Genomic DNA, 22,378 nt, shown 5'->3' with positions numbered 1-22,378 from the left:
CTTACAGAACATCCACAAACTTCAGAAACTGTGGGAATTCATATAAAATTCTACTGTCACGATAATACTTATTATAAAATGTTGACACAGAACTCATAGTGTATAGACTGTTATGAAACTCTTAGAAAGGGGCTAACAGCATTTTGCAAATTCCTGGAATTTATAATTAGAAATTAGAAATTTAAATAAGTAAAATAAATATTTATTTAAATAAATAAATTAGAAATTCAGACTTGAGAGTGAAGGCAATCATGAGAAAGAACCATTACTGCAAAAATATGCTGTCCTTTAAGAAAAACACCAATTGGAATTTTCACAGCAGTTCAATTAGATATTTATTCCTTCAGCAAATATTTGAGTGTCTACTGTGATAGGTCTGTGCAAACTTTGGGCATGCAGTGGGGAAACAACTAGACATAGTTCTCACCCTCATAGTACTTAGAAGGCAAGTAGGGTCTTCCCACGGATATTCAACAGCATGCCTAAACACATTCCTAATTATAAGCAGCCAAAAACTCTCTGGAGGAAAAGGTGCGATGAGAGAATAGAGGGATTTCAACATCAAAAATTCATAATTTGCGGGCATCTGGGTGGCTCAGTCAGTTAAGCATCTGACTTCTGTTGAGGTCACGATCTCACAGTTCGTGGCTTCGAGCCCTGCATCAGGCTCTGTGCTGACAGCTCAGAGCCTAGAGCCTGCTTCGGATTCTGTGTCTCTTTCTTTCCCTGCCTCTCTACTGCTTTGTGCTCTCTCTCTCTCTCTCCCTCTCTTTCAAAAATCAATAAACATTAAGAAAAAATTTTTTTAATTCATAATTTGCACTTTTTCCCCCAACTATACCGATCACTGGAACATTCCTTTTTAATGTGTAATATACCACACCAGGGATCTTTGGCGGGCTCATTCCAGGGAAATTGATTCATTCAAATTCACTTAAGGTCTGTGACACAAAACCCACATTACATTTTTTATATTGAGTAGAGTCATATCTTTTAAAATAAATTTTGGGGTTCATATTTTGTATATTTAGTATTTGCAGCCAATTTTCAGGGCTCTCCCTTATTGTAAATTAGTAGTTGTTTTTTATTTTAAACAAGCTAGTTCAATAGCATAGTTAATTTGCCTTCAGTTCCTTGATACCTCCTTTTCTCTGAGGAGCTTATCCTCCTCAGCCACCCACTGTCTCTGGTCACACCGCTAGACCTCGGCATTACCCAACCTGCTCCAGCTCCATCATTTCAAACATCCCATTCTCAGACTGTTCTCCAGCATTTGGGAGTGGTTCCCAACTTCAGGAATTCTTTGATTCCACTGGGACCTCCAATCCATTGATCCTGTTACTTTTCCATTGTCCTTTACTCCTGTATGTCCTCACCTCCCTCCTTCCCACCCCCTCTTCTCTCTAACCCTTTTTCCCTCCATCACACCCACCTGCAAAATCCTAGCTTTGCCCCTTAGGCTGACGAGGCTGGGAAAAAAATCCACAGCCACGCTGACTGGTCCTGCTTTAAATTCATGACCACTAACCTCAAATGGGCACTTAATAGCACTGCCTGGCAATCCTACCACATTTCCGTAGTTCATTTGCTCTCAAACTCTCCCAGAAGATAACTCATATCTGCTGCTCTCTCCAAACTCCATAGTCTCTCCCACCCTCTCCATTGTCAGGAAGTAGGGTCTGTGGCTATTTCACTAGGATAAGAGAAGCAGTAGAAGAGACCTTCCCTATGTTCCCACCTCCACAGCCACCAGCCCAGGTACATCTGGGCCCACACACTGTCTTTCCTCCTATGTCTAGCTTCTCCTTTGGTCAGCACTCTGGCCTCCTGGCTCTTCTGTGAATGGGTGAAGTAGACTCAGGTTCAGGTGCCCTTCACTTGCTCTTCACTCTGCTTGGGAGTCTGGAGACCCTCCTCCTAGGTCAGTGGCATGCCCTGTCTTTTCCTACAAGACCTCTTGTTAGGGAGTTTGCCCTAGCCCTAGAAATAGCAACCTTCCCCATTCCTAATCCCTTCCTACCCTGTTTCTTCCATCCCGTGTACCATCCTCCACCCTCCATCCCCAACCCCGCTAGCGTATTTGTGTGTTTATTCATTATTTGTCTTCTTTGATGAGAGCACGGATTTTAATCTGCATAGTTTGCCATTATATGCCCTGTAATTAGAACAGTGCTCCACTCATTTGTTCATTCATTCATTCAACAGGTGTTTAATAAGCTTCTATTAGGGGACAGGTACTGCTCTAGGCTCTGAGACAATAGCAATGAACAGAACAGGAAAAAAAATCCTGTTTTTTTGGCTAAGCAAGTAGTTAGGTAGTGATAAGTGAAACATCCACAGCCAAGCAGGGAAAGAGCATTATAGGATGTGTGTTTGGGAGAGGTGGGCAAAATTTTAGAGTGACCAGGGTGGGTCTCATTGAGAGGGAAACACTTGGGTGAAGACCTGAGGGGGGTGAGGGAGCAGCCCATGGTGGAAAGGGCTTTCCAAGGAGGAAACAGCTAGTGCAGAGGCCCTGAGGTGGATTGCACCCGGGTTGTTCCAGGACGTGTGAGGAGGTTAAGTTGACTTGAGGAAGTATGAAACCGAGTAGGAGACCAGATGGGAGCGGTAAAGGGGAGCCAAGAGGGCAGATTAGGTAGGGGTTTGTGCACATTGTGAGAACCCTTATTTTGAGAGAAATGGAGAGCCACGGGAAGTTTTTTTTTTGATACAATGATATTAATACACAAGCCATATTCAAGCTTTGACAATTGTCCCAATAATGTCCTTTAAAAAAAAGTATCTAATTTTTTATTACCATTTAAAGAAAGAACTTGCATAAAGGGCAAAATCAAATTGCATGGCATGTATAGAATTAATAATTATGATTTGCAGCTACCAGGTATGACTGCGCGAGGAAAGGTCATCTATAGCTTAAAATTTAATAATTCTATAATTTTTATAATATAAAAACTAAGTTTTATCATGTCATTTTGTAGCTTCTTCCCTAATCCTGGATCCAGTCAAGGAGCATACACTGCTCTTAGTTGTCATGGCTTTTTAAATAGCTGTATTGAATAAAATTCCTATAATTTACCTACTTAAAGTGTACAATTCAATAACTTTTAGTATATCCACAGAGTTGTATAATTATCATTACAAACTAATTTTAGAGCATTTTTCACACACACTGCCCCCAAAAGAAACTCCAGAACTTTTAGCTATCACTCCTCCACAACCTATTTCCCCAAACACAGGCAACTACCATTCTACTTTCTGTCTCTATAGATATTCCTATTCTGGATATTTCATATAAATGGAAGCTTACAATATATGCTCTTTTGTGTCTGATTTCTTTCACATAACGTATTTTCAAGTTTCATCCATGTAGAATGTGTCAGTGTTTCATTCTTTTTAATGACTGAATAATGTTCCATTGTATGTATAGCACATCCTATTTATCAAGGAAGGGTTTTGAGCAGAGGAGTGACCTGATCTGAGTGGCATTTAACAAGGCTCACTCCAGCTGTTGTTCCAAGGAGTGGAGAATGATGAACTGTGTCAAATGCTGCTTTTAGGGAAAATGAGATGAGGCCCAAGAACTGACCAGAAAGTGCTCAAATAGTTTAACAAAGAAATTAGCTGGAACATTCTGATCTATAATTTATAAACAGTATTTTATGTGTTTCATGGGATTTATTGCATATCCTTTGAATAATTACACATGGGATGCAGAAACAAATTAATAAGTAAGAATTTTAAATAAAATGTGGACATGTAATCGCACATGAGCAATTGGAGAGTGCCATTATTTCGGTCTCCGATATTTTCCTTATATTGGTGGTAGCGATCCTTTTGGTTCATGTGCAGTTTATTCCTCAGAGTAATTACTCCTCTCTAAACATAACTCAACATTATGGTGATTATCCAAGATTTCATGCCAGCTTCCAGAGAGCTAGCCAAGGGAAAAATTAATCGTTACAAAAAGATATGTTCAACGTCTTTGCAGATCAGGTAGATGAGAGTCAGTTTGTTTTTATTTTAGGGGGTTGGAGTCATCTAAAAAATTGTAGAAATTGGATCAAAAGTTGAGTTCCATTGTGGCAGCTGTCAAACAATTAGGTTAGTTACTGGAATCATTAGATCCCGAACTGGCACAAAACACTACTGATTCCGGGTTTGGTGTAAGCACACGCAACAGAACTAGGCTATCCAATTCTGGGTACAAGCAACTTCTGGGGCTTGCAAAACAGGAAAGTTAGTGAAGGGCAATGGAAACTAGACAGGAAAAGGAGAGCCTTGAAAGATAATTGTCAAAAATGCACTCCACGTTTACGGTACCGTTCGGAGGGCGCGGTGGACGGGTGATGAACATTTCAGGAAATAAATACTGAACACCAAACTTCATTTGAGGATAATGCACCAAGTCCGCTCCACCCGGACTAAAGGAAGCAGGAGGAGGAAAGTTGTTTTTTCTCCTCGGAATAAATGGGGCGTGGGGCCGGAGGCGGGGGGAGGTGGCTGGCCCCGCGTTCGCGCTAACCGGCGGGGAATTTGGAGAGGATCCCTGGTCGCGCGGCGGCGGCGGCGGCGGCGGCGGCGCGCGGGTGCGCGTGTGAGCAGGCGAGCGAGCGTGCGGGCGGGCGGGCGAGTGCGCCGGGTATTGGCAGCCGAGGAGTGGAGGCTGGGCGGCTCCGACTCCCTGACGCCAGCGCGACCAGATCAATCCAGGCTCCGGGAGCGAGCGGGCGGGCGGGAGGAGGAAGGAGAGGCCGAGCGGCTCAGCCCGGGCCGAGGCGCGGGGAGGGACCCTGCGAGGGCAGCGCCCCGCCGGCCGGACCGGGGCCGCGGGACCCCGCTCGCCCGGCCACTCGTGCGCCCGCGCGGACGGGCGCGCCGCCAACCCGGTAAAACGAAACAGACCTGAGCCCAACTTTCTCCTTTGCCGCGTCCCCGCCCTCCTTCGGCTCCCTGGGCTTTCCAGCGCCGCCGCCGCCTCTTGTGGGGCAGGCGCGGGCCCGCCGGGCTGCCGCGGTCGTGCGGGGCCGGTGACGCGGGCCGCGGCGGGGAGGGGGCTCTTCCCCGCGTGGGGCGGACCGGGGACCCCCCCCCCCCCCCCCATGATGGCGCCTCCCGGCCGTTCCGAGGAGCGAACCTGCTACCTTCTCCTGTCCTGGCGCCCAGGCGGCCAGGCAGGCAGGGCTCGGCCGGGGTTCTAGCGTCTTTGTTGGGTCTGCGGTGGGGAAGCCGCGCTCCTCGGCCCCGAGCCTCGCCCCCGGCCCCGGCCGCGGCGGGACCTCCCATTCCACCCTCTCCCTCCGCCCGCTCCCCGTTTCTCTTTCCCTTTCCGCAGCCGGGCCGAGGCCCGTCCGCGCGGCCCGCGGGTCCATTGTGTCCCGCGCCGGCCCGAGCGACCCTTGCGGGAGTTGGGCAGCCGCAGGCGCTGCCTTCTACGCCGTCGGCGCCTCGCGGAGCGGGTCTGGCGCGAGGAGGACACCCGGTGCCCTGCTCCCCTCCGCATCCCGGACGGGCTCCTTTCTCTGCCCCGACGAGCCTCTTGGGGGTCGAGGTCAAGGAAAGTTCGCACCGAAATTCCCTCTAATTTATTCAAAGGCTTGGCGGCGGCGCGTAATTTTTTTTTTTCCCCCTCTTCCGCCTACACCCCGTGCGTCTCCCAAGTGTCGTCTCATTCCTTTCCCTTTACCGGATTCGATTGCCTCACTCCATGTGTATTTGTGAGTTCGCTGTTGAACAACTGTTCATTTACTCCGCTGTCTTTGTTAGTGTTTCTCGGGGTTGCTGCTGTAGTAAGGTGGGGGGTAGTGGGTGTGAGATAGACAGACGTGGGCTTGTTTTTCTAGTTGCTTAATATACATGTAGGCTTAAAGAGAGAACGTTTCCTTGATGTACTTTAGGAAGGGAGGAGGAACAAATGCCTGCCGGATCTTACAACTCCAGTAGCTGCGGCTTTTGTTTATTTTGAGGTGCATACGACTTTTAAATAGACTGTGCAAGATAGCCAGTAAGACGCTTCCCTTCTGAAAATTGAGGCGCGTCTCAGAACCATCTCCTTGAGAAACCATCGTTTCCGTGAGTGCTGTGGCAACCGGCCTTTGCCTTTCTCCTCCTGTTCTCTTCTTGGCATGGTATCTGAAGTTTCAGAGTATGTGGAATGATAGAGAAGTTGCACGATTGCAGTGTGCCATCCTGTTGCTGAAACTCTTAGCACCTAGATCACAGAATGCCTGTATTTCAGAACGTTTGCTCTAATTGCGTGTGTGGATAACATGCCTGCATTCAGTAACACAATGAGAAAACTGTTCTCTGCCCATGTTGATTTTTGATCTTGTTTATAATTACCACTTTACGTTTTATTGGAGGTAGGTGAGTTGTATTGGAACCACTATTTCAAAAAAGTCGAGGCAGGACCAATGTTCACGGCCTCAGCATTTTCAAGGAGTATAAATATTTTGCATCATTGCTGTTCTGATGTAGGTGCCAGGCCTGAGTATGCTGAACTGATTAAAGTGTTTGTCCTCCTCTCTCCCTCCCTCTTTCCCATTTGCAGTTATTTGATATTTCTCTGCAGGTGGCGTACATTTGTGTGATATTGCAATTCTTAGGAAACTGTAACCAGGGTCGTGAGAGATGATTTTCTAGAGGTGGGTGATGCCAGAGCCTCTCTGGAGGATCCAGGCAGGATCAGGTTTCTTCTGAGGGTAGGGATTTGTCCTTGATTTAGTTTTGACCCCTACAACCATAGGTATGTAACCAAATACATTTTTCCTTTTTGCAGTATCCATTGGTTTTATACCCTTGAAGAGCTGATGACCTTTGCGTTTTAGAGAAATGACCGTTTTTAAGCAATTAAAAATGTTAACCTCTTACATCTCTTGGAATTTAAGTAATTTTTTTCCTACTAAGTTCATTAAAGCATTAAGTAAGTCCCATTTTCCCCATATACATTTATTAGTTAAGAAAACTAAATTTCGGTTTGTGATTTTGATTTATAGTAATTCTGGGCTAAAGATAAAATGTAATGACTCGGTTAGATCGGAAAAAGAAGAAACTAGAGTGTAATTAGATGAATATATTTAAGCTGTAGTCGCCTACATAATCAAGGCCAAGTTGTGTGTGTATAAAAGATCTCATTTGTGTAGTCTTACAAGGCTAATGGAGGCATCATTGAGGCTTTATAAATAATGTAAGTTGTGTATAATGTAGAGTCTCCAGAGACAGCAGAGAAAGCATCATTACCAGCCTTTTCAACCTGCTTGAGATCTTAAATTGATTTACAGCACTGAACTGGTGCAAAATGATACATCAGGATGACATGGGGTCAGCCTGTAAAAGTCTATGATGTCAGCCTATTAGTTCAGTCATCATAATTAAACCATATTACAGGGGCAGCTAAGCAGGAGTCTGGCGTTATACTTCAGATATGGGTGGTTCATGGATTTTGTTTATAGTGGAAAAGCTGAGCAGCCCAGGAACGCTAGTGTTTCTGAAAGAGAGAAAGGCTTACAGAACTCTGAATTTCCAAAGAAATTGAAGATAAATGCAGGGATGTTCAGTCTGCCTTGCCTAAGTAGCTTTCTATTTGGTAGTGGAGGAACAAATGCATTGGGGTTGCTGATAAGGACCTTTGCAGCTCTGATCTGTGTACTGAATCATGCTTCATGTGAGCTTGAATTTAACTTGGCCTTAGGGACCTTCTAAAATATCAGAGGACCACATACTTCTTATCTCTGATCCTTTCATTAGCACTAAGTTGCACCGTATTGATGTATCAGCTGGCATGTTATTTCTTTAACTAGTCAGGGTTATCAGGTCTCCACTGAAAACAAAGATACTTGAATTGAACATATGAACAATTCAGGAAGAGAAGACCTTTGTTTTTTTACTTAAATTTCTGGCAGTCGTATTCAGTTTATGGGTCGTCTGAGGATGACCATGTGGCGGTGGCTACCATATTGGATAGTGTATGTAGACCATTTCCGTTATCGCAGAAGGTTCTGCTGGATAGTGCTGCTGTAGCACCTTTGCTTCTCCTTTTCCTTCTTTCAGCTACTTTTCTGCTTTTTACTTCTACTAGTCAGTTTGTGGGGTCAAAAAAGAAAGAGATGTATCATTAATTTTTCTACTTTCTAGTTGGCTCTTGATAAGATAAACGCAGTTTGGAAGTAACAAGTACTGGATAAGATGAGGTTGACTTTTCTATGGGTCATGTTTATCATAGACCCTAATTTGATTTAGAGCTTTGGATAAGATAAATAGTGGTAGCTAATATTTTCTGAGTTTTTACTGTATGCTTAGTTTTAATACTCATACCTCATTTAAACCCCAAAACTTACCTAAGTACTGTTGTTACCACATTTTACAGGCAAAGAAACTTGAGTTCAGAGTGATTCAGTATCTTGCCTCAGGCTACATAACTAGTGAGTGATTATGATTTATAATCTTAGCTGGGATATGAACAGGCAGTTTGACTCTGGAGCCTCACTTTTAACTATATATGCATTAAATATATAAAATACAAATGTTATGTAATATATTTATTATATAATATATATTGTATATATTTAGTTTGACTATATATTTTATATATTTTAGTTTGTATTTATATGTATACTTTTTTTGCTTAGAATATTTGAATAATCCTTGTTCTGCTCTGATTTGCTATTCCAGTATAGACATGACTTTACTTTTAGACAAATTTGCCCTCTATTTTGCTTTTCTGGGCTGTCTTCTTTTAAGTACTTAAGAAGAAATATAATGTTTATATTATACATATCTAAGCAGAACATAATTGGAAGAATAAATATGACCAAAAAAGCAATGCATTTCAAAGCTGAATTGTTGTCCTCTCTGTTTTTCAGATAATTCCTGTCACTTTCCCCTTGTGTTTTTCTTGTAATATCACAAGCTGATGGTAGTGAAAAGTTCTAGTATTTAATGACATCAAAATTAGTCTTCTCTTAGCTGTTAAACACTACACTTTGAAATGAAAATAGTTCATTGCAAATTCTGGAATTTTTTTCCACATTTGTCTACTTTTGTGTAGTCTTGCAGTGATTTTTTTTTTTTTTTTTTTTTTTTTTTTTTTTTAATGGTGAGGCTGTTTAAGAATCTAATGATACCATGGATCCAATGTCTGCTCATTCCCATCCTCTAATCCTAAAATGTTTATATGCCCTGGTGAGCTTGTATACACACAAGTACCCAAATTGCATGATATTTCAGGTGAAGGACATGATGGGACAGCCTTGCCAAGTGCATTCATAAACATTAAGATTTGTAATTTCCTCTGAAGAGAATAGAGATATTTAGTGTTAAAAGCTGCTTTGAAGATTTTCTCATCCAGTTGGTTTCGTATCAGGCTGAGCAATCTGAGGCCCAGAGAAGACAGCTGACTTGCCTAGAGCCACTCTTCTAAGTGACTAGAAGAGGCAAAGCCAGAACCCAGGTCACTCTTTTTGCTGTTGAGTTTTCATTTGTTTATCCTTTGCTGCCATGCTCACTGTTTCCTAAGGCTGTGGTCTGAATAAATCCACTGTAATTTGGGGAGGGAAGGAAAGGATAATTTTTGGCATGGTATTGACTTTTTGTACCTAACATCATTTGAGCTGAGTAGGAATCAAGTCTGACAACCTCAGAGAGATGTTTTTTTTACAGATTAAAATCGATTTTTCTTTTTTTCATTTTAGAAATGGAAAAGAAAAGCCCTGTGTCTCAATCAATGGGACCTTACTAGAAAATGAGAGATCCAAGATTGTACAAAGTTCAAGTTAACTCAGACAGTTCTGTATGAATTTTCTGTCTTGACTCTCAAAAACAAATCACATTTTTAACCAAAAGCCAAAGTTTGGGGTATTTAAGGAAGGTGCTAAGGGGTATTAGGGAGAGAATTGGAAAGATCTGAAAAGAAAAAGGATAGTTTACATACAAAGAAGTAGAGAAACTTGATATTAAGTCATAAAGTGAGGCTGATGAAGTGTTCTCTATAAAGGTATGTCGTTTCAGTGTTTTCTGTGTGTGGTTTTACTGTTTTCTCTCCCTTTCTTTCTCTCTGTCTTCCTCTCTCTCTTTCTCCGTCTCTCTCTTTCACCCTTACTTTCTCCCTTTTACCAACAGATTACCGGTTTATTATAAAGGATTCAACTCAGGACCAGCCAGATGGAGGAAGTACACAGGGCAGGGTACAGAGGAAGGGGCGCAGAGCTCCCGTGTCCTCTCCGGGCATGCCACTCTCCTAGCACTTTGTGTTCAGCAACTGGAAGCTCTGGTTTTACTTTTTGTGCCAAGATTAGCAGGGTATGCTTTGATAACAAATAGGGGCATCACCTTTTCTCTCTGAAGTGAAATCTCTTGGCTCTTTATATTCCTTTTCTGCTGTTACCTAGTAGTGCACATATTCAGTCCAGTTTGGTGATCTGTCATCTGATTTGCAGCAAAAATACTGAAGTATTTTTAACACATACTCTGGAGTAACTTTCTTATTAAAAAAAAAAACAAAACTAGCATGAATGTAATTACTTAAAATCTAAATTAAAATGATTTTGCTGTGCATTATTAAGATGGTGTCAGTTTTAGGGGCTCCTGGGTGGCTTAGTCAAAATTAAGCGTCTGACTCTTAATTTTGGCTCAGGTAATGATCTCACGGGTTCGCGGGTTTGAGCCCTGCATCGAACTCTACACACTGGTAGTGCGGACCCTGCTTGGGATTCTGTGTCTCTCCCTCTCTCTCTGCCTCTTCCCTGCTTGCTTACTGTCTCTCTCTCAAAATAAATAATAACTTTAAAAATTTTTAGAGATGTCAATTTTAGAGATGTACAAGTGCTATTAGGTAAAAACAGTAACACAGCTATTGCTGGCTGATTTGCAGAATGACCAGGCTCTGTAGAACATTCATTTATGTAAGAGAAAAAAAGTCAAAACTTTCACAAATAGTTCAACTACAGCGATTATATCAGAGTTTTTAGGAAGGTACTGGGAACTACAGTATCTGAGGAGTTTTACATCTTTGTAGTTTTTGTTATAAGCTCAAATCAGAACTTCAGGGGAGACTCCCTCTTAAAGTAACTCTTTATGGTCTGAGTGAATCCTTAACCTGGCAATTTCCTCCAAATCTCTGCTCAGTTTCCAGTGTTCAGATAAGGAGACTTGTTCCCTTGTTAAGAACCCAGAACTATAGTGTGGATCCATTTCTGAACTAATTTTCTTAAGACAATAATCCTGAATATAAAGAAGGAACACATACATATATAACAGTTAATTATGCATCTGTATCGTTTTTGAGCTCAGAATGTAAATATTCATGATTTCACATTTGAAAGATAGAGGGGTCTTAGCTATTGATTCAAAACCATTTATATACATAATTTTTATAATTTTTAAATGCTCTATTTGTAGTTTCTCCTTAATTTTAGGGTGGCTGTACTATAGATATTTTTTCCTATAATCTCAGATAGTTAGGGTATAGTTACTCAAACTGTTCATTCATTTTCTTTTCCTTGTCTATCTTTAGTGGTTTCTTTGCGGTGTGCTTATGCAAAGTGGAAGTATTTCAGACCTTTAAGGTTTTTTTTTCTTTCAGAGTCAAACACCACAAGGAAAAAAAAGGGGAACTAATTATCTTTCAAGTATTATAATTAGGCATTAAATTAAGTCATTTAGTTAGCTAAATGCAAGATCTTTTGTTTAAATTGAAAGAAAACATGTCTTTTTAATAGAGAGGGGGTATTACATATACCATTATTTGATAATTTTGATGCAGTATTATAGTCCGTATGTACTTCATTTATTCCATTGAATATTTATTAGTTCTGAGTGGCTCAATAATTAAAAGACACACAAAAATGAAAAATTAAATGCAGCAACACTGCAAGAATTGTTGCAGGGTAATACAGGAAGAGGTTGAGCAGACAACTTGCATGAGGACCACTGTGGTATGGAGGACATGCGAATTTGCATAGGGAGAGGAGAGAAGTGTTCTAGGCAGAGAGGTGGTATGGAAGACCAGAGAGGTAAGCATGTATGCTGAGGATCTGTATAGCACTGTCCAACAGAACTTTCTGGAGTGATGGAGATGTTTTGTATCTACACTGTCCAGGATAAAAGTCACCAGCCATAAGTGGCTACTGAGCACTTAAAACGTGGCCAGTGCAACTGAGGGGAGTTGCATTTTTTTAATTTTAATTAAGTTATGTTTAGACATAGCTGTGTTTATCCTGCGGCTGTCGTGTTGGACAGCACAGACCCACAGGCTGGTGAGCAGCCCTCCCTCACCACTGTGGGTATTCCTGATAGGGCTCAGTGTGGTCAGGTGGGAGACACGTTCAGAAAGGTTAAGTTGGAGTGAGAATTTGAGACCTTACAGTGCCAGAATAAGGAAGCATCGGGAATCACTGAAGGTGAACATGCAGTGATGCCAGCAGATTAATAGGAAAGTATTTGAATTATCTGTGTGATATATGAGATGGGTTTTGTGAGCAAAAAAACCAACTGGTGGTTATTTGGCTATAGAGTAATGGGAGAGAGGGGTCAGAGAGTGTTCTTAAGTTTCCAACTTGAGTGGCTGGAAAATTAATAAAACCTTTTCTTAAGAATAGGTACGAACTGGGGCACCTGGGTGGCTCATTCGGGTAAGTGTCCGACTCTTGATCTGTGCTCTGGTCGTGATCTCATGGTTCATGGGTTTGAGCCCCTTGTGGAGCTCTGTGCTGGTTGTGGAGCTTGCTTGGGATTCATTCATTCTCTCTCTCTCTCTCTCTCTCTCTTTCTCTCTCTGCTCCTCCCCCTCTTGTGCTTACGTGTACACAAGCTTTCTTTCTGTCTCAAAATAAATAAATAAACTTAAAAATTAGGGAAGAACTGGTTGTGGAAGGAATAAAGATTGTATGAATGATAAATTAGAATTGACATGTTGAGGTAAGGTGGGATAGCTAAGGACAGTGATGAATCCAGAGTCATCTCCTGGAAATGATGATGGTTGGACTTCTAAGGGTGGATAGGTATTCTGAGAGAACCATGAAAGAGAGCCAGTAAGTTGAGTCTTCCACTGAAGTGCACAGTTGGAAATTAATAGAAGGGAGAGGCATATATTTAAAGTGAATGAGGGGTGCCTGGGTGGTTCAGTCAGGTAAGCATCTGACTCGATCTCAGCTCAGGCCTTAATCTCAGGGTCGTGAGTTCAAGCCCCGTGTTGGGCTCCATGCTGGTCATAGAGCCTACTTAAAAAAAGATAAAAATAAAGTGGATAGAGGAAGAAACTGGAAGAAACATGTGAGCTCAGAGGAGCAGTGAAACAAAGCCTAGGGAAGAGAGATTCCAGAAGTAGGTTCAGAGTGGGAAAATGTTGTATGGTTTATGGTGAAGGATAAGCCTGGGTAATCAAGTGAATGTAGTTGTGAAGAGACACAGCAGATTGAGAAATGAGAAATAGATTCTCAGATGCCCTCAAGTGACTTATATTTCAGAATCGATGAGATTGTTTTGATTCCAAAGGTTGAAGGAAAGAAGTTAATGGACAGAGAGCAATTAAAGATAATGGAGTTAGTGATCTGAAGTGCAGGTGACAAAATATAACCATGGTAAGGAGGGAGAGTTGTCTGAGACAGAAGCACAATGGAGTCCAAGTTGGAAGAAAGGAGATGGCAGAGCGTGTGCTGATTTTCCCAGTAGTATGGGAGGCAGGTCCCTTCACTGGGTTGGTGAGGTGGGCGGACCAGCAGATGGTATTGGAAGTTTAAAAATAATGGAAAAGTTTTGAAAGAACTATCGTAGGTAGTGTGCCAGGAAATCTATGGAGAATTCAAAATCTAACCAGCAGGGACAAAGCCTGATGGGAAGGGTGATGTGGCTGTAGACTAGGTAATTGTTACTTTCTGGGATAACTTAATGGCCTGATAGCAAGATTAGAGAGAAATGTCGGTAAAGATGATTCTGGCCAATGGTTGGCAAATCAGTTAAGAGGTGAGGCTCTAGAGGCAGATTGCCTGGGTTTAAAGTCTAAGCCCCAACACTTACTTGCTTTTTGTAACTTTGGGGGAGGTGCCATTCACTTTGGTGAAAAATTGAGATGATAGTATCAGCCTCAAGATTGATAGTAAGATGAAATGAGTTACACTTCCATATTTCATCTAATCTAAGATGCTGCTAATTATTTCATTGCATTATTTCATGTACTACTTGAGGACAATGTCAGACATACCATTGATTGTAGAGTTCCTGGTTTCAGAGGTGTTAAAATGGGGGCGGTGGGGGGGGGGTGCATTTTACACTGAGCATAGGATCCAGTGCACAGTAAGCATTCAGAAAACATTGCTGTTTATAAAAATCAATGTGATTTTTAGAGTCTAGAATGTTAATGAGCAGTATTGAGTCCAATCTAGATAAGAGGTCATGGGTTACAAGGAGTCTAATGGACTTAAATGAATTGAGAAGAGTTAAGCAGTGGGAATCCTGGTGATGACGTTGTGAAATATCAAGTTTGGGAATTTGTAGATGGAGCATTTCCCTGACAATTGTAGATAAAGGCTTTTGAGAAAACTATAGTAATTGAGTTAAGAGAAGAATGCCCTTTAATGATTTAAAGAAGTTACTTAAATTGCCCAGAGCTTTTAAAGATAAGTATTTCGAATTTATCTGTGGCTTTTTTTTTATAGCATTCATTAGTGTTAAATTTTTTTTTTTTTTTTTCCGGTGGAGTAATACATGCTCAGTGTAGAAAGATTCTGGCATGGATTCTTGTCATAATGACAGAAGGAGAGAGAGAGAGAGGTGGTTGTGCCATTTCATCAAGAGATAGGAGGGAGTAATTAATAGCTAGCTCTAGAGCCTCCCCCCTTTTAATTTTTTAATGTTTATTTTATTTTTGAGAGAGAGAGAGACAGAGTGTGAGCAGGGGAGGGGCAGAGAATGAGGGAAACAGAATGTGAAGCAGACTCCAGGCTCTGAGCTGTCAGAACAGAGCCCAATGCAGGGCTTGAACCCACAAACCATGAGATCATGACCTGAGCTGAAGTACGTTTAACCGACTGAGCCACCCAGGCACCCCTCTAGAGACCTTTTAAATGTAAAAGGCAAAAGCCATAAAGGAAGATTTGATAGATGTGACAGCATTTATATGGCCAAATACACACTTACAAATGACGAAACATGGACTCACACAAACAACCTTTTAGGTAATATATTTGCAGCAAGTTACCATTCTATGTAAGAAACTTCTAAAATCAATAGGAAGACACCCCCAGTAAAAAACAAAATTGGCAAAGGACAAAAACAAATAATAAAATGCTAAGTATTAAGAAACAAAAAATGTTCTCCTGTGTCCTGGTCAGATTCCTCACTGAAATAGGAATGATGTCTTTTATATCATTGTGTTATTCTTTGTGTGCCAGGAGGTATCCGTCTGGGAAAACTGGGTTTTTCTTATTGAAGCCAGTATTTCCCAGCTGCCGATGCAAAGCTGCAGTTATTTGGAGGTACCCAATATATGTAAGCTGGAGTTACAAGAGACAGGCCTTCTCTGTCCTGTTTCCTTGATAATACCCTGCTCCTCTCCGTGACATGATTTGGGGTCAGAGTCTCCTAGGAATGTGAGGTGTTCCAGCCCTATAGGGGTTATCCATTATATGCAGTTTCTCAGGCAACTGATGGGATTGATGAACCTTAAAGATACCATTGCTTCACAGAGTACGTGAAAATGGGCCTCTTTCTCTCCTACCTGGGTTGCAGGATTAGTTTTATTTGTACTGGCATTTTCTTATTCCTAGGAGACACACCGGTGGTCTTGGAATATGGTTTTGATTGTTGAGATGGATTAGTTTATAAGGTATTAAAGTGAGAAAAGTTCTCCCATGTAGTAGGAGTTCTTATAAGCTGAAAAACATTTAGAGTTAGGCATCAGCATTTAATTTCTCAGATTTTCTCCTAAGGATAATAGTGATCAGAGGTGTTAAAAAAAGGCTTTCATACACTGCCTGTAAAGGAAACATCTGTTGCTTGTTGGTTAGATCCTTACCTAACTGAAGTACAGTCTTACTCAGCATTGAGTTCTTCCCTAGGGGCTAGACAGAATAGAATTAATTTGTTAGCATCTTCTGCCTCACCATCTTCTTTCTTTTAAATGACCTGAAAAGATTTCAAAGTTAGGGGGGAAGAAGGACTTTTTTTTTTTTTTAATTTTTTTTTGGGGGGCCTTTATTTATTTTTGAGAGAGAGAGAGACAGAGTGTGAACAGGGGAGGGGCAGAGAGAGAGGGAGACACAGAATCTGAAGCAGGCTCCAGGCCCTGAGCTGTCAGCACAGAGCCCAGAGTGGGGCTCAATCTCACAGACAATGAGATCATGACCTGAGCCGAAGTCAGATGCTTAACTGACTGAGCCACCCAGGTGCCCCAAAACAGACTGAAATCTCACCTAAAGGCTTACCACTTGGCCCGATCCTATCCCCTCCTTGTTCTGAGTGAGCATGTGTGAGAACCCTGAGCTGATATGCCTTGGTCAGACTTAGACTCTTTAAAAGCTGAGCTGGGGAGAAGGGAGGATGAACTGCAAAATGGGTCTTAATTTTAGCAGAGACTGACTGTAGCTTTTCCGTGAAAGGGAATAATAATGCAGTGCATGTTGCATTAGCACTTAGCCCCTGTTGAAACCCAGGATGGCAGGTTGTATATGGCTTGCCGTCCCCTCTATTACAGCTTCCTGTTTTGCTTTTTGCCCATTGCTGGCTTTGCAGTCTGGCATGATTAATAACCACCTCTTTATTTTCCTGTGTTTTTGTTTGTGTGCTTAGGGTTTTTATGAAATTTGTTCAAGCTTCAGGGAATGTTTCATTGGTTTTAAATGTTTTCCTCCTAACTGTGAACAAAATTAACCTGATTAACATTCAGATGATTGGCACACAAACTATTTATAGCATTTATTTGCATTCAGACACTGAGGAGTTTTGTCAAATTGTGCAGGCTGAGATGTTGATCTCTATTTGGGGAAAGGCTCCTTTAAGAAGGTGCATCCTCACTGTGGGCTTCTGCCTGTTGTGGCATCCATATTAACCAATTCAGCAAGCAGTTCATACCCTCCTGCTGCCTGTCCACTGTGTTTGGGGAGGGAATGAGGACTGTATAAGTCAGTTTCTGACTTGAAGGAGCAGTCTTATTAGTAAGAGACTACAAAAATAAGAAAGTTAAATAACAAGTCATCATTGTTAGTGTTGCGTATTTTTAATTTGAAAGTATTTCTCTTACAATTGGGATAACCTTTCAAAATCAAGAGATTGAGAAAGAAAGCTGAAGACGCAGTTGATAGAGCTCTTGCATCCTGCCCTTCAGCAGTTTTTGTGTCTGTATTTATACTTCATAGGGTATCCCCTACACAGTTGATAAAATTGGAGTCGGTGGTCATAAATGTTAGGCTTGCACTAAAAATCTTGTAACTTTGAGGAAAAGTACAAGCCAGCTTGTCTAGTCTAGCTTTTGTTTTAATTGCTTTTATTACAGTTATCTATTAACTCTTTAGACTGAGTTACTTGGAGGTACACAGGCAGTGTCTTTATGATCTTTGTGTTAGCACAATTGTTCTCACCTTGTCTGCACATCAGAATCACTTCAGCAACCACCACAGAAGTGCATGGACCTGCCTCTAGGGGATTCTATTCAAGGGTTATGGCGGGGAGTTTTTATAAAAGTGTTACAAGTAAGTTTAATGTACACCAGCATTAAGAACTATTGGCCTGACACACAGTAGGTACTTGATGAATTTTTTCATTTTGATGTAAGTTCATTGTGGGTATGAACTAAGTCTTTTATACCCAGCAGCACTTGACCCTGGGTGATACCTGTTGTAAGCGCTCAAGACATACCAGTTAATTCTGAGGAATGGTTGTTTTGTTCCTGCTTTTCTTGTTTGAGGAGAAAAAGAGGAAGAAAGAATGTGTATGTTTAACTTCTTTCTCTTTTCCCTTCTTGAAGAGATCAGCAATTCCTTGTGTCCTAGTGTCTAGAAGTAGAGTCATATAAAACTGTTGAGGCCCGAGGCACTTAGATAACAAGGAGGAAAGGAGAGAAAAGCATAGCTGAGCACAGCAGTGGTTCCTCTGCCAGGAACTGGAGAAATTTTGGGTTGTCACAACTGGGGGAGGCAGGGCATGAGTGATTCAACAGCATCAAGTGGGTAGAGGGCAGGGATGCTGCTTAATATCCCATAATGCTAAGAAACCCTGCAGTAGAGCAAGAAAAGGCAGGGATTAGGAGGCACATAAGAATTGAAGTGTTAGTGCCACCAGCCGATGTTTCTGCCATACAGAGACACGGTTTGCTTTATCTTCCCGTCTGCTCCTCCTTCCTTCCCCCACACCCTCCAGAGTGCAGAGTAGTATTTTTTGCCAATATCTATAGATAGCATTGTGATTGTCAGCTGTGTGCTAGCCATTAAGATGAATATTTTAATATTTTACCTATACTTAAATTTTCTCCATCTCTACATTTGCTTGAATGGAAAAGTATTACCTTTAAAAAAAATGAGCCAGTAGTTTTGATTTGTTTTGTTTTCCATGAAGGACTCTTGAGAATAACCAATGGAAATGTAAAGAAAATGCATTTCGTAAAAGGAGTTTAATTTTAATGTTCCACAGACTTATCATAAGAAAAGAATATTAAAGGGGCACCTGGGTGGCTCAGTCGGTTGAGCGTCCAACTTTGGCTCAGGTCATGATCTCACAGCTCGTGAATTTAAGCCCTGCATCGGGCTCTGTGCTGATAGCTCAGAGCCTGGAGCCTGCTTTGGATTTTGTGTCTCCCTCTCTCTCTGCCCCTAACCCACTCGCATTCTGTCTCTGTCTCTCTCAAAAATAAACAAACATTTAAAAAAATAATTAAAAAAAAAAGAATATTAAGAGTTGAACACATATATGGTCTGTTGGTGTGAAGCCCTCGTGCAGGTTCCTTATGTCTTGTTGAGTTACAGCTTATGATTTCTTATGCCTATTTTGGACTCTTTAGATTAAAATGAACTTCATTTTGTCATTGCTGCCCTGATAAAACTCTTGGTTTTTCCTGCGTTCTAGGAAAGTGTATCAAGAAGGAAAGAACAATGAAAACAAATAAGTTGGGAAGGGAAGGAATTAGAGGGACTAAAATAAAACCATAAGCAAATCCTTGATTACCAGGCTTCTGCTTTATGCATGAGACACAGGAGGAGGTCATTTAAGAGGAGCAGGTTGCCTTGGCAAGCTCCTGAACATTTCTGTACCTGTTTCATCATCTCTAAAATAGTCCTTATAGGATTCCTGTAAGGATTACCGGAGTTAATAGGTATAAAGTGTCCAAACAGTGCTTGGTGCTTCATTGTGGGTTGGTAGTGGTGGTGGTGATAAGAGGATAATTTTTGATTCTTTTTGAATACTTGAGCCGTACTGAAAATTGATGGAGACCATGGATGCACTCTTGTATAATGTCACCCCTCGAACCATGTGCATGACCGCTCCCTCCCTTTGCAGTTGGTAGTGATGGTAATGAGAGTTTGTTGAATCTTCAAATTGGTGTGTTTCAGATGTTCTGTTAAGGCTGTTTCTTGCCTACAGTCAGAACTTCAAGAGGAGGGTGGGGAGATTTATATGATAAAATATGTTTTGCCTTGGTAAATTTTATAATATAGATATATATATTTCATATATAATTTATAATATAGAATATAGAATAAAACCATTCTGGTTAACTGTGCCATCCACTTAGAGATTTTCCACAGCAATATTTGAGTCTTGCACAAGCCTTTCTTTAGACTTTACTGTGTTCTAAGGGGTGTCTGGGTGGCTCAGTTGGCTAAGCGTCCGACCGGCTCAGGTCATGATCTCACGGCTTGTGGGTTCAGGCCCCACGTCGGGCTCTGTGCTGATGGTTGAGAGCCTGGAACCTGCTTCAGATTCTGTGTCTCCCTCTCTCTACCCCTTCCCCACTCATCCTCTATTTCTCTCTCAAAAATAAATAAATGTAAAAAAAATTTTTTTTAGAATTTACTATATTCTCAGGGTATATATAATAGCTTTATTATTAGTGTAAACAACATGTGGAAAGGAGTTAAAACCTTTCTTGATAAAGCATAATACATTCCAAAAACTGGTTAATTTTTTTTTTTAATTCATTGAGGTGTAATTGATATACAGTATATTATTTTCAGGTGTATAACATAGTGATTGGACATTTATTTACATTGTGAAATGGTCACCACAATAAGTCTAGATATCATCTGTCACCTTACAATGTTAGTACAATATTATTGACTGTATCTCGCATGCTGTATATTACATCCTCATGGTTTATTTATTTTTTAAGTGGCAGTTTGTACTTCTTACTCTCTTCCACGTATTTTGCCCCTCTCTCCCAACCTTTCTCCCCTTTGGCAACTACCAGTCTGTTCTCTGTGTCGTGAGTCTGGGTTTTTTGTGGTTTTGTTTTTTTTTTTTTTTTTTTTTTTTAGATTACACATATAAGTGACATCTTGTAGTATTTGTCTTTCTCCATCTGGCTTATTTCACTTAGGATAATACTGTCAAGGTCCATCCATGTTGTCACACATGGCAAGATTTCATTCTTTTCTTATGGCTGAATAGTATCTCTGTGTGTGTGTGTGTGTGTGTGTGTGTGTGTGTGTGTGTGTATCACATCTTTCTTATCCATTCATCCATAGTTGGACATAGGTTGCTTCCATATCTTGGGTATTGTAAATTACAATGTAAATAATGAACATAGGGATGCATATATCTTTTTGAATTAGCATTTTCATTTTCTTCAGGTAGATACTCAGTAGTAGAATTGCTGGATCATATGGAATTTTTTTTTAGGTGCCTCCATACTGTTTTCCACGGTGGCTGCACCAATTAACATTCTCACCAACAATGCACAAGGTTTCTCTTTCTCCATATCCTCACCAACAGTTGTTATTTCTTGTCTTTTTGACAATTTTTTGATAAAAACCATTCTAACTGGTGTTAGGTGACATCTCATTGTGGTTTGACTTGCATTTCCCTGATGCTTAGTGATGTTGAGCATCTTTTTATGTGCCTGTTGACCATCTGTACGTCTTTGGAAAAATGCCTACAATGGTTAATATTTATTTATTTATTTATTGTTTTATTTATTTATTCATTCATTTATTCATTTATTTATTTAGAGAGCACACGTGTGTTGGGGAGAGGGCAGAGAGAGAGAGAGAGGGAGAGAGAGAATTCCAAGCAGGCTCCGTTTTGCCAGCATAGAGCCCAATGCGAGTTTCAATCCCATGAAAGGTGAGGTCGTGATGTGATCCAAAATCAAGAGTCAGATGTGTAACCGACTGAGCCACCCAGGCGCCCCTACAGTGGTTACTTTTTATTAAGACTGCTTTGGATTATCCATTTATTGTTCATACTGATGTGACTGGTTGACAGTCAGTTGAACTCAATTTGTATTTTTATTGCATGGTAAGTAACAAAGCCCAGGATGCATGTAACATGTAGTTGTGGCAAAGAAAACAGCATAGATTGTTGGTTGTTCATCCTGTGTTCTCCTTAGATAAACAGTCTGAACATATTGTGTGGCTCTTACCACCGTCATCGTTCTCCCATCTCTCACTGACACACTTCATAACTCTAAGCTTGGTCGTGGTGGGAACTGTATCATGCCCGTGTTCTTTCTACTGTACTTTTATGTTGGTGGTAAGGGATTAAGGAATTTGTTCAGTTAAGTTGTGAATTAATGAAGACTAACATTCTCTTAGTAGTTGGATGTATTAAGGAGGAGATTTTGGGTTCTGAAACCTTCTGAGAGCTCTACTAGGTGTTTGCATTCTGACTGGTAAGTAAGTCACTGTGGAAAAGTTAATAGATAGGACTGGACTGAACAAGTCCGGACTTAAAGTACATCACCTAACTTTGTAGGTTATGCTTGCCTTTATCCAAAGCATTTTTTCCATGACCTAGTGAGACATATTGCATTTGTTTCTTTTAGCTGTTAACTGGAGGGAGCTGTTACTGTTCTGGAAGGGGGCTGCTCTTGTTTTATTCAGTTTCTTCTCTGAGGTAGCCAGGCAAACATGTAAGTCCAGTCCTGTTTTCGGCAGATGGATAACAGGCTGTTGTCATTGATTGTCATGTGGAAGAGAGTCAGTGTTTCAGGGATTGTGTAAACTTTGATTTTTAGAAATCATTTCATTCTCCCAAGTAACAGATTTATATGCTGGAAAAGTGACAGGACCAAATTGCTTTTGAAGATACTTGAGTAATACAAAACTTTTTTTGGTAAGAAATTTATGCGTTGAAAGGTTTGAAGGATATTTGAATTGCTAATGGAAAGAGGATTCAAGGACTAGAATGAGAAGGTAAATTATTTTTTGTTATAATACGTGTTTTGTAAAATTGAACT

The 22,378-nt window shown here is 41.0% G+C and overlaps 1 protein-coding gene across 2 annotated transcripts in view; it reads left to right on the top strand.

Annotated features, from left to right (window-relative positions):
* The first annotated feature begins 4,753 nt into the window (after positions 1-4,753).
* SMAD1 (SMAD family member 1) overlaps positions 4,754-22,378 on the top strand; it is a 78,951-nt gene continuing 61,326 nt past the window's right edge. Inside the window, exon 1 of one of the 2 annotated variants that reach the window (XM_019420614.2) lies at positions 4,754-4,889. The gene's annotated coding sequence lies outside the window, so the exon portion shown is untranslated. Of the gene's footprint in view, positions 4,890-5,698; positions 5,718-22,378 lie in introns of those variants that run through there. The other variant, XM_053901218.1, reaches the window with a different exon arrangement.

Source organism: Panthera pardus, unplaced genomic scaffold, assembly GCF_024362965.1.
Source record: "Panthera pardus isolate Hobbes unplaced genomic scaffold, ASM2436296v1 HiC_scaffold_13, whole genome shotgun sequence".
NCBI lineage: Eukaryota > Metazoa > Chordata > Mammalia > Carnivora > Felidae > Panthera > Panthera pardus.
Note: the sequence above shows the minus strand (reverse complement) of the source record. Positions and strands in the feature narration are given on the sequence as shown.